Consider the following 12,720-nt stretch of genomic DNA (forward strand, 5'->3'; position numbering starts at 1 on the left):
TTGGGAACAGAGAGCCTCACATGCAGCTGATCAACAACAGTCACACAGAACTTGTCATTCAACCCCACATCAACGAATGAAAACCATGTTTTCATGCAGATTTCAAACATCAGAGTTTGATTTTATGAGGAGAGAAATGAGGGGGGGCAGAGGAGAATGAGCGAGAGACTTACACAGAGTTAAATGACCTAGCACATGTGTTTGCATGGCTGAGGCAGTTATCTATAATCTACATTTCACTTTCCTGCTTTTACTATGTTCTGTTTGTGTTTGGATCGATTTCCTTTACTCCCATTAGAAAAAATGTCCATGAACACAGCAACATAACTCATCACACTGCACTGACATGACAAGTTATGCTTTAGAAAATCGGCAGAAAAATGTCCGAATAGAACCACGTGTAATAAATAATGATGTTTATAAATACATCGAGTTAATGCAGAGATAGAACCGAGAATGAAAAAATACAAAGCAAACATTTCACAGATTGAAATTTGAAAGTAAATGTGATTAATTAATGGGGAGAATATGGAAAATGATTATATATATGTATATGTGTGTGTGTCAGTGTCCGCTGTCCAGATGCCTCACATTAAATATTAATACATCAGACGCTGTGTAAACATTATTCTAACAGACAAAAGCTGATGTTAATAATTAAGTTCTAGCAGATGCTGTTTTCTCTAACCCCTCCTCCTCCTGCTTTCACTTCTCCTCCTGTTTTATCTCTTCACCCCCCCCACCCTCCTCCACCCTGCTAAGCTCCTCCCTCTTCCTTTATCTGTCTCCTTTTCACAGCTACAGTAAACTTGTCCCTGTCCATTGTCTTTCATCCCTGTCTCTGTCTTTCACCCTCAACACGACCTCTGGCATTTTCTACGGAGACTGGGGTTTTTACTTTTTTCTACCTGCATTCTTTGCCCCCCGTGGTGAGGTGACCCCCCCCCCCACCCCCCCTGTGTGCTGCCTGCCCCTCGGCCAGGTTAGAAAGGTGGGTCCGGGTTTAGCTTTGGGCCGCAGACAGCACCCTGTCATTAAGGCCGAGTTCACACGTGACCAGACTTTCCATGGGAACTGGAGCCTGAGGGGGAAAGCTCGTATCTCACCTGGCGGATGGAGAGGCGGATGGAATACAGAGATCGTGTCAGCCGTTGTGTGTTTGAGATCATGTGTAGCCGCCTCCCCTGTACATTAACTCTTGGAATGATTATTTACTGGAGGAAAAGTACGTTCAGAAACGCTGAAAAGCTGCTTATTATGATCAAGGTGTTTCACCCCCCCCCCCCCCCCGGAGCTCCTGCGTTGTGTTGTATTTTAACCTTCATGAAGGAGGATTTATTAGACTGCATACGTTTTAGTGGTGACTCGAGTTTGAACCACACATAGCACGATCTTTAAATCAAACACCGGAGCTTTCACATCATATTTAATGACCCGTCAATATAAGACACTGATGTGGAGCTTGAAGAGTGTGACACCGTCCTGAGTGACAGCAGTGATCTGGGCAGAGAGATGAACCGTCTCATGTGTCAACACTTTAGATTTACCTGGAGAGTTACGACCTTCAGCTGCCGCCTCAGGGCAAAGACTCCCACTTTATCCTAAACTGCAGAGCCTGAAGCGATGGGGGGGTTGTTTCATCTTCAGAGGGGGCATCAGTGAAATCACCCCACCGTAATTATTGCCCCAACGCAGGCAGTGAGAACAAGCCGAGCAGTGTCCTCTCTCTTACAAAGGACGGGGGTGTTTGAGGTCGTTTACTTCAGCCTCCTGCCTGGTGTGTGTGTGTGTGTGTGTGTGTGTGTGTGTGTGTGTGTGTGCTCCTGAATCCCACCCCACATGCCAAACACTGATCTCCAGGATTTGTCCCTAAATCGATTTAGCAAATGCACCTTTCATCAGCTGAGTCCTGTGAGTGGAGGGATGATAAGTTACTGTCAAATTAAAACATACTGAATCACCCCCCGATCCCGTCGTCACCCCGTCCTCCCTCACAGCACAAACAACCACAGGGAAAGTTGTAGCAGAGTTCAACAAGACGCTGCACGCTTCCAGTCCTCTCTGAACTCCACTCAACATATTTGTCATGAACGGTGAATTATGAAAAGTTTAACAGAGAAGGTTGTAAATCAGCTGGTGACAGGAAGTAACAGATTCCTGATGGAAAATATCAGCGTAGCTCCGACAAGCCAAAGCAGAGGATGTTAAATCTTACAGTCACTTTGAAACTTGCTACTTTATCATTGTGTTATTTAACTAATGCTATATCTTCCATTTTTATGTTAAAGGACCAAAAAATCCTGCACACAACGTTATTTATAATGTTGATCTGATGAAGGTCTGTTTTTAATCCACTGCTCCGGTGTGTGAGACTTTCTACAGTAGTAATGAGTGTTAGCTGGTTGAACTAAAGCCGATCACATCACTGGCATCAGGAAAAATATCATTCAGAACATTTCTGCCAGTTTCATTTGGCTCGGTGACAAAGCAAGCTGTTGTTTACAGTGTGGGCCAGTGGGAAGCCAGTGAGGGATCATGACCTCATCAATGCACTAGTGAAACCTTTTGTTTGCTACAGACACCTGCGTGGAGGTGGAGGCTGAAATCTGAAAGTTTTCAGATCCTTTTTCCGGCCGTTCTATCATCAGTATTTTATATGAGAATGTGAATTTGCTCGTAGCGAGTTTTGACCCGACTCTGCAGCTCTGTGAAGCACTTCACTGTGTTATACAGTTTGCTGTTTTGGTTTTTACCTCCAGCTACTTTGCTGTTTGGTTTGGGGGTCCGTGGTTCAGATGGTGGAGCAGGTTGGCCACTGATGATCCCTGGGTTCGTGGATCAGTCTCCGGCTCCCAGGATGCATCAGGAAGAGTAAAACCTTGACAAATCAAATATGCAGATGATGAACCGCTGTGGAGCAGCTGACTGAAAGACAACAACAACAACTTTATTGTTTGGTTCACTCTCACCAGCTTTGTTTCCAGGCACAGGCAGAGCTCTGAGCTACTGCACCTGCTGAGCGGCTGACAGCCGGCGGCGGTGCAGCATTCAGCAGCTAAATATTTCCCTCAGGAGCTGGTGGAGACGCAGAGCTAAAAGAAAGAGAGGGAACACTGATGAGTAATTAACCATCATATTTACCAACAATAACATTATTAATTGTTTACAGTTTGTTCTGACGCCTCCACGGCTACACTGAAAGAACTGGGATCAACTCTCAAGCTCCTTTACCTTTAGCTGCTGGAATCTATTTCTGTTTTGTTTGTTTCTCTTAAGAATGGATAGATCTGTTGTGTAGCTGGTTTTCTGTCTGTTTGTAAGTTTTCTCTGCTGCTGAAGGTGGAGCAGGTGGTGGTGATCGTCGCTACACAAGAGCTTCGGCCATTATTACGTTTACAAGTCAAGAGCTTATGACACGTCCTCTGAGCAGCTACTGGTTCAGGGCAGACTGTAGACCTCAGTGAGTCGCTATCGGAAAATGACGAGACGGGCCGAGGCTAGCTGGTTAGCATGCTAACTTCAGTGGCAGAAAAGTTGGATATAGTTGGTGTTGGCGAGTAAAGGAATGAAATTTGATGCTGAACTCAAAACGTTTCTTCTACACTGGTAAGAAAACAGCTGCCAATGCTAATGTTAGCTATGTGGCACTAGCAAAAACTTACAAATAGCTCCTTTCAGAAATTCTTACTTGACAATTTCACTCAGATGTAGAATATGCTGTTCTTTTCTCACACAAGATTTTTTTGTGTTGGATTCAACACATGGTCCTCAAAATCTTTGATCTTTACATTTCTCATGTTACAGACAGAATTTCCTGCAAACTGTCCGTGTTGATTTCCTGACAACATCTGGAACATCTGTGAGTGAGCGTGCAGCGTGATCAGCTGGTGTCGAGGAGATACAGTAAGTGGCATCTAGGAGTCACAGAAACAGAAGCACAGCGGCGTCGTGTCAGGCGGCGGAAACTCTGCTCATTCACAGAGGCATTTCCTGACTGTTGAGGTAATGAGGCCCATCAAGCCTCAGACACAGGAATAACCTAATCTAAGTGCACTAATAACACCCGTCAGCACTCTGCTCTCTCTCTCTCTTTGAAGAAGTGCATTTATTCAACAAAACCACATTTGTGTTTCTCCAGCGTTTGTAATTTGCCAGTTCATTAGGCAGCGAAATAATATTAGAGACTATTATTAGAGGAGAGGAAATCATCAGAGGCAGTAATGCTGGGTAATGACGTTTAAGGAGGGAAGCAGGGAGGGGTCGAGGGCGGGAGGGAGAAAACATCTTCCCCTTGTTGTTCAAAAACAGGTCTGAGTCCTGGTCTGAGCTGGACTTCCTGGCCTCAGTGGAGTAAAGGTCAAGAAAGACAATCCTCCGCCGTCACTGTGTCGTCTTCCAGGGGTAAAGTGATGGGAGGAATGTGTGTGTGGGTGAAGGGTGAACTGTATGTTGTGTTTCTCTTTTTCCACAATAGATGAGGATAAAGGTCTGATTCAGTGTAGAAATCCCTCTGTACCTGTTACTACTCATCGTTCATCATCATTACGCTCATTACTGCGTCTCTCCTCGGGGCTGCGGTCGCGGTTACGGGACGCAGGACGCTGCAGCTCGGAGGTCGGCGGCTGCAGCTCGAGGTCGGCGGCTGCAGCTCGAGGTCGGCGGCTGCAGCTCGAGGTCGGCGGCTGCAGCTCGAGGTCGGCGGCTGCAGCTCCACCCTTGTTTCTGTTTGTGGGGAGAAAGAGAAAAGAAGCACAAACACAAGTAAAGGTGCTGGTGGCACCTCGTCTTTCTTCATCATTCATCAGGACAGAACTGGCGGAAGTATCAGTACCGCTTCACAATAAGACGACACTTAGAAAGACTTTATAATTAGTTTATTAATTAGCTCGTTAACTGTTATAACACATTAGATAACAGACCATCAGTGAGCCCACATGTATCTGTGCTGTTCTGCCTCATCTGTAGCTGCTGCCTCATCACACATTTGTTCAGTTACTAATTAATTAACCACCGTCAGCATCTTAATGGTCAGAAAGTTTCATTTGGCAGATCAAATCATGACAGATCACATGATCATATCACATGACCAGATTCATCCTCTAAGGCCTCGACAGTATTGATTACCTTGACATTTATTAATGAGTTACTAGTATTTATAATGGGTAAAACTCAGTTATTAATGAGTTACTATCAGGCTCCTTTTACCAGTTATAATTATGATATAATTAAACATGGTGATGAGTTTTACACTTCACAATAAAGCTGCCTTTATAAACGGTACTGACTAAGTAGTAAGCACTGACCTGATCTTACCAAACATTATTTAACCTGATTAATTAATTAATAACCTGATTATAAACCATTTATAAATCCTTTGTAAGTAGTCTTACTGTAAAGTGGAACTGAAATATCTCATATTATCTCTGACCTGCAGGAATGCAGCTGGTGGAGAGAGAGAGAGAGAGACAGAGAGAGAGAGACAGAGGGAGAGAGAGAGAGAGAGACAGAGAGAGAGAGACAGAGGGAGAGAGAGAGAGAGAGACAGAGAGAGAGAGACAGAGGGAGAGAGAGAGAGAGAGACAGAGAGAGAGAGACAGAGGGAGAGAGAGAGAGAGAGACAGAGAGAGAGAGACAGAGGGAGAGAGAGAGAGAGAGACAGAGAGAGAGAGACAGAGGGAGAGAGAGAGAGAGAGACAGAGAGAGAGAGACAGAGGGAGAGAGAGAGAGAGAGACAGAGAGAGAGAGACAGAGGGAGAGAGAGAGAGAGAGACAGAGAGAGAGAGACAGAGGGAGAGAGAGAGAGAGAGACAGAGAGAGAGACAGAGAGACAGACAGAGGGAAACCTGCAAAACAAATCAACACAACATCTGTTGAACACACAGACTCACTGCACAGGGAGCGGAACAACTTACAGTGACCACGAAGGAAGCTCTCTGCTGTCAGTCACAGCCCGTAGCCATGGCAACAGGTCTCTGCGGCCTGATGCGTGTGCAACATATTGTCATGTGACAATGAGCTGGACTGTTGGCTGCACCACTGGTCAAACACCACACACCTTCAACAAGCACAGTCTCAACACTGGTGACATATACATGTGTTTCCACATGTAACTTCAAGTTCATTAATCTAATAACATTTGATTTAGAAAAACTTCCTGTGCTGATGTTAATGTCACTTTAAAGCTCGTGTATATTGTGATTATAGATCAGCTCTAGCTTCTATATTAATACTGTGAAAGTATCAAAGCCTCAGTCCACAGAGAAATGCACACAGCCTGTATTCAGAAACTGAGCCTTAAAACCAGCCGTCAGGACTTCTGGAACTTTGTGATGTCACAACAAAGCAGTCACCAAGCCCCGCCCACCTGGACCCACCATCCAAACCTTGTTTTTATTCATGGAGAATGAAACATTTGCCATGAGCAATGAGAATCATTTCTCTCTGGATAACTAATCAATGAAGTCAGCTGCTTCTGCACTGATTGGTTTGAGGCACAGAGTCACTTGAACTGCAGCTGATGTAGAACAACTCTCCCTCTTTCTCCCGTCAGAGCCATTTTCTTTTGAGTTTGAGCATCTGATATTGTACAGGACATATTAGCAAAGTTATTTATGATTTTTGAATAATATAAATACAGTTAATCTGACTTTGGCTCGACAGCAGAAGGAGGCAGAGGAAGAAGAAAACGACAATGTCAGCAAGTTTAGAGGAGGTCAGAGAATCTATTAGAGCCGTGCTGCTCCAGGCGTGTCCCTCTCTCTGCATCTGCTCAACAAACACTGGGCCCCGTGAGAGGGGAAGTCTCCCTGCCTGTCCCATAAATCACCACACACACACACAGAGACACACAGAGACACACACAGAGACACACACACACACACACACACAGAGACACAGAGACACACACACACACACACACACAGAGACACAGAGACACACACACACACACACACACAGAGACACAGAGACACACACACACACACACACACAGAGACACAGAGACACACACACACACACACACACAGAGACACAGAGACACACACACACACACACACACAGAGACACAGAGACACACACACACACACACACACAGAGACACAGAGACACACACACACACACACACACAGAGACACAGAGACACACACACACACACACACACAGAGACACAGAGACACACACACACACACACACACAGAGACACAGAGACACACACACACACACACACACAGAGACACAGAGACACACACACACACACACACACAGAGACACAGAGACACACACACACACACACACACAGAGACACAGAGACACACACACACACACACACACAGAGACACAGAGACACACACACACACACACACACAGAGACACAGAGACACACACACACACACACACACAGAGACACAGAGACACACACACACACACACACACAGAGACACAGAGACACACACACACACACACACACAGAGACACAGAGACACACACACACACACACACACAGAGACACAGAGACACACACACACACACACACACAGAGACACAGAGACACACACACACACACACACACAGAGACACAGAGACACACACACACACACACACACAGAGACACAGAGACACACACACACACACACACACAGAGACACAGAGACACACACACACACACACACACAGAGACACAGAGACACACACACACACACACACACAGAGACACAGAGACACACACACACACACACACACAGAGACACAGAGACACACACACACACACACACACAGAGACACAGAGACACACACACACACACACACACAGAGACACAGAGACACACACACACACACACACACACACACACAACAAAAATGCAGCAAACCCCTTAAATTAATGAATGAATTAAAAACATCTAGTGTAACTAACGACTCACCAGACACAAGGCCATAAACAAAGCAGTGTTTACCAGTCGCCAAGGACAACAGCATTATCATAAGTGTTGTGAGCGCTGACCACAGTCGCGTCCTCAGCCTGATGTAAGATCATCACAGGACAGTGTGAAGATCCAGCTATCTGCAGCATTAGTAATGGAGCGCTCTCCGTCTGTCTGTCTCATAAAGAGTGTCATGGCCAGAACTCTTCGACTTTAGAGGAATGTAAATTAAACCATTAAAGCCATTAAACCCTTTTTTATTTCACTCGTTTTAGTTTCACTACATTTTTCACTTTGTAAAGTACCACCGACCGTTCAGTGTGTAAATATGTGCGAGTGAAAGTGAAGTGGAAAGGTTTTTATCAGCCTGATATTACATGCACACACACATCTACTGTATGTGGGTCTGAATTGGCCGTCTGGACTGACTCTTATCACAAATGTTCCACTTCGGCCTCGAGCCGTCGCTCACCTGAGTTATTCAACAACCAGGCAAATGGTGTCAGCTGGCAAAATGACTTTTCCACTGTGGCTCCACGTGTTAATCTGTTGAAACGTTAACTGCCTGGCAGTGACAGGGAGTAACACGGACAGATGGAGTGAGCCGGGGCTGCATTTCATTCTCTGGTTCCTACCCACAGTCGAGGAGAGTTGCAGCAGAGATGTCCTGGTGAATATAAAGCTTCGTCTTCAGTCTGTATCTCTGGGTCTTGTTCTCGAGTGAGGGTAAAATGAGGCATGACATCAGATTGCTGTCAGCAGTAATGCGGGTGTTCTACCAAAACTGTTGACGTGAAGAGGGAGCTGAGCCAGGAGGCAAAGCTTTCGATTTACTGGTAGATCTACGTCACCAGTGGTCATGAGACCTGGGTGGTGTCAGAAGGAATGAGATTGTGGATACAAGAAATGAGTTTCCTCCCTGGGGAGGCTGGGCTCACTCCTGGGGAGAGGGTAAGGATCCAGAGAGAGTTCGGAGTGGAGACGCTGCTCCTTCAACAGCCCGATCAGAAACCCTTCTGGGCGTCTTCCTTTGGAGGTTTTCAGGGTATGTCCAGCAGGTAGGAGACCCGGAGGTACAACTAGAACACACCAGAGAGATTATATAACTCGTCTGGTGTGGGAACACTTTGGGGTCCCCCAGGAGGAGCAAGGTGTCTGGGTTAACTTGCTTAGCCTGCTGACCTGGTCCCAGATCAGTGTCAGGAAAGTTAGCAAGGTGCATCTTCACCTGAACTGTGATACTAACAGGGAAGCTAATTTTGGCTAGCAAAGAAACAGGCTTAAAACAAAATGTACTTACTGGAAATAATTGAACCACCGACTCCTCTGAGTGTCTTTCAGAACAACTGAACACAGAACAAGACATTTACAGGTAAACAACATGTAGGAGCTAACTTTGATCAACTGAAAACACAACAAGTCACATGTCCGACACGTCGCTCTGACCTCATATTCCTCACTTCTTATTTCTTTTCTCTCCAGATGCTCCACAGCCCCCCCTCTTTCAGAGGTGACATCATCACCTCCTCATTATAGGAACCTTAACAGGCCAGATAGACCAATGGAGAAAGTTTTAGTTCTTCAGATCATCCCGGGGCTCTGAAGAACTATTTGTGAATAATTGGTTGATATTGTAAATTTACATCTGAATATATTAAATAAAAGTGTTATAAAGTCAATAGTGGTGTGTATGTTACTTTATTGATGGTGTTTGATCTTAATAATTTAGGAGAAATCTGTAAAATAACAGTTTTTCTCTGTTGAAATATTAATGAAACTTTCTGTAAATTTATTTTTTTTACACTTTATCTGAATTAAGATATTTTACTTTAATTTTAGTTTTTGTTTTGAAGCTGCTGCTGCCAGTCATTTGACCGTTTTTTTTTACAATTACAATTTTTTCTTTTACAAATGTAAATGTTTTTTTACAGTGTATGTTAGTTCAGGTAAACTGGCGACTCTAAATTGACCTCAGGCGTGAATGTGAGCGTCCAAAGTCAAGTTCACATCAGGTGTCCCAGCAGATCTGTGCAGAGGCCGGAGGACCAACACTCAAAGACTTCCAGATACCCCAACAGCTCCGGCAAAACAGGACACAATGAGGGGATCCTGAGTAGTGTTGCACTCCGGCAGGGTCTCATGGAGTCCAGCCCCAGGCCCTAAATGTGAGCCCACTATATACAATTGGTACTTTCTAACCACCACCCAGCTGGCAGTGAGATCCCCAGGCCTTGCTCCAGGAGGGGGCCCTTTGGAAGATATAGCTCTTTCCTGAAGATACTGATGCATGGAGGTCTTTGAATCATTGTGGACACCAAAACAGGAGCTGTTGCCCCTGACAACACAGCTCCAAGGGTCATAGGGGCAGGCAAACCCCCACCACAACAGGATGGTGATTCTCAGAGGGGACATACCTTAACTACAGACAGCACATGCAGGCTGAAAGAAATGCTTATGTGTGTAAAAACACATTCAAATGATATTTTTTGTATTAATTTCAATAAAAAAAGATGTTGTCTAAACTATATTGTTGGTGTGTTTGTCTTCGGTCACTCCTCTAACCTTTTCACAGTCACAACACCAAGGATTGCTCCATCAATTCTCTGTGAACTCGTGTGATGTGCTGAAATATCGTCTTGTAATCCTCTCTCTTTACAGAGGTTTGCTTTTCATCACTGCTCCAGCTGTCCGAGCGGCCGCTCCTACATCTGCCTCATCAGCATGTCCGCCTGTCAGGTGCTCCGCCTCTCTGTCTCCTCTCCACAGCAACACACAACTCAACTACAGCTAGACAGGGACAGGTGTCAGGTGGTCACTCCGTGTGTGTGTGTGTGTGTGTGTGTGGTTGTCTGCCAGAACTAAGAGAGATCTCTTTCAGCCCAATGAGACAGACTTTTTTCTTTTTTTCTTTAAACCACACACATTTTCCCTCCACAGACTCAGACAGAGGCTGATAATAAAAGCCAACCACACACACACACGTGCACAATAACCACATGGTGGTTATCCAGCAGTACTGACTCTAGGCTGATATTACTGCCTAATTAATCTGCCATAAAGATCTGGGACTCCTGCCAGCTGTTTGTCGACAGCACCACAGGCACCGAAGCCCTGGAGTTTGTGCGTAGATACCTTTAAATGCAGCAGTGTAGACGCAGCAGTTGCTTCCTGTGCTTCTGATTTCACTGTTACTCATTAAGACACACACACACACACACACACACACACACGAGGCAGTGTGCACATACACAAACAGAGCAATATTTCCCATGTGATCTGAAACATTTCACATTTGTTTTTCACATGTGTCTATTAAAATTCACATGTTCAAAACAACATGTTTTTAGCTGTGTGTGTGAATGCCAGTTCTACATGTGAAACAGAACGTGAACATGTGAAGTGAAATGTTGGGATTCCCACAGATGTCACGTAGGTTGATGTGTGGCTTTCACATGGGAATTTAAAAGGGCTTCACACATTACACCAAAAAAAAAAAAAAGTTCCAAAACCACATTTCCCATCTGCACATGTTCCGCACATTTCACATGTGATTTTTTGCACATGTGAAATTCATGTGGTTTTTCTGTACGGGTCATAAAACCACGCGTCATACACGTTTTTCTTTTTTTTGAGAGAGATTTTTACATGGACTGACCTCGTCATTAAGTTTAAATACTGTTCGTTAAATCATGTGACATTCCTGCAGCGCGAACACGTTTATAACAAACAGGCCTGTGAGTGTCTGACGGACAGTTCAACCAGCACACACGCTCCTGTTCCTTCTGTCAGGACAAACACCACAACAATCGCTCTGCCCTCTGTGTGATCAATCACACTGACCAGTCAATTCCTCCCTGTGGTCTGTGTGGAGGTCAACCTGCTGCAGCTCAGCCTCCAACCAACGACTGTGTGTGTGTGTGTGTGTGTGTGTGTGCGTTATCTGTCCAGACTGAAACGTGATGACATCAGCTTCAAGTACACAAAAACACTTCACACATCATCAGCTTGACCCTGAGTTTTCCACAGCAGCAGTAATAATGTGAAACACACAGCAAACACTGACTAATGCGTGTTAATACCCTGCCGGTCTAGACGTCTTATCTCCCTGTTGTAATCACACAGACCAGGTGTGAAAGTGTGAGTGTGTCTAAATTCATTGTAAGAGTCAGTTTGTCAGTGTTTAAATCCCGGCTGACAGACAGTGTGTCAGTAACCGGTGTAATCAGCATCACAGCAGCCTCTCTGCAGGGACAGAGACTGTGGTGTGAATCATACAACATTTATTTAAATGCATCTGTCCTGCCTGTTTGTATCTGAACTTAACTGCCAGTTAATGAGGAGTTTTCTGATATTTTGACGTCCTCAGCTGCACAAGTCGGACACACCTTTCCTGGAACGAAACCCTCTGCTCTACAGGAATGTAAGATTCGTGTTTTCAGAGGTTTGTCTGGAATAAACAGAGGAAGCAGCATCAGAAACACTGAGAGAAAAGACATCAAAGCAACGAGCACTGATTTACATCCCATGATCTCCTGGTGGTGAAGCACTAAAACCTACAGGCAGCATGTTGTCCTGTTCAATTAAACCCATTCTGAACCTAATGTGGAAGCTTTGTAGCCTGAGCTGTTGTGTTGTTCTGGCCGGTCAGAGGAAGGAGGGGACGCTGCTGGGTGATTGTGGTCGAGTGAGTGGATCATTACAACACATGGAAAAAGTGACCACGGAGGAAATGAGAGGGAGGCCGAGCGAGCGGTCTGCGATTCTACGAAGTCCCTCTGGTTTCTAAGAATCAAGAGCTTCTGGT

Source organism: Seriola dumerili, unplaced genomic scaffold (assembly GCF_002260705.1).
Source record: "Seriola dumerili isolate Sdu_G_001 unplaced genomic scaffold, Sdu_1.0 BDQW01001125.1, whole genome shotgun sequence".
Classification (NCBI taxonomy): Eukaryota; Metazoa; Chordata; class Actinopteri; order Carangiformes; family Carangidae; genus Seriola; species Seriola dumerili.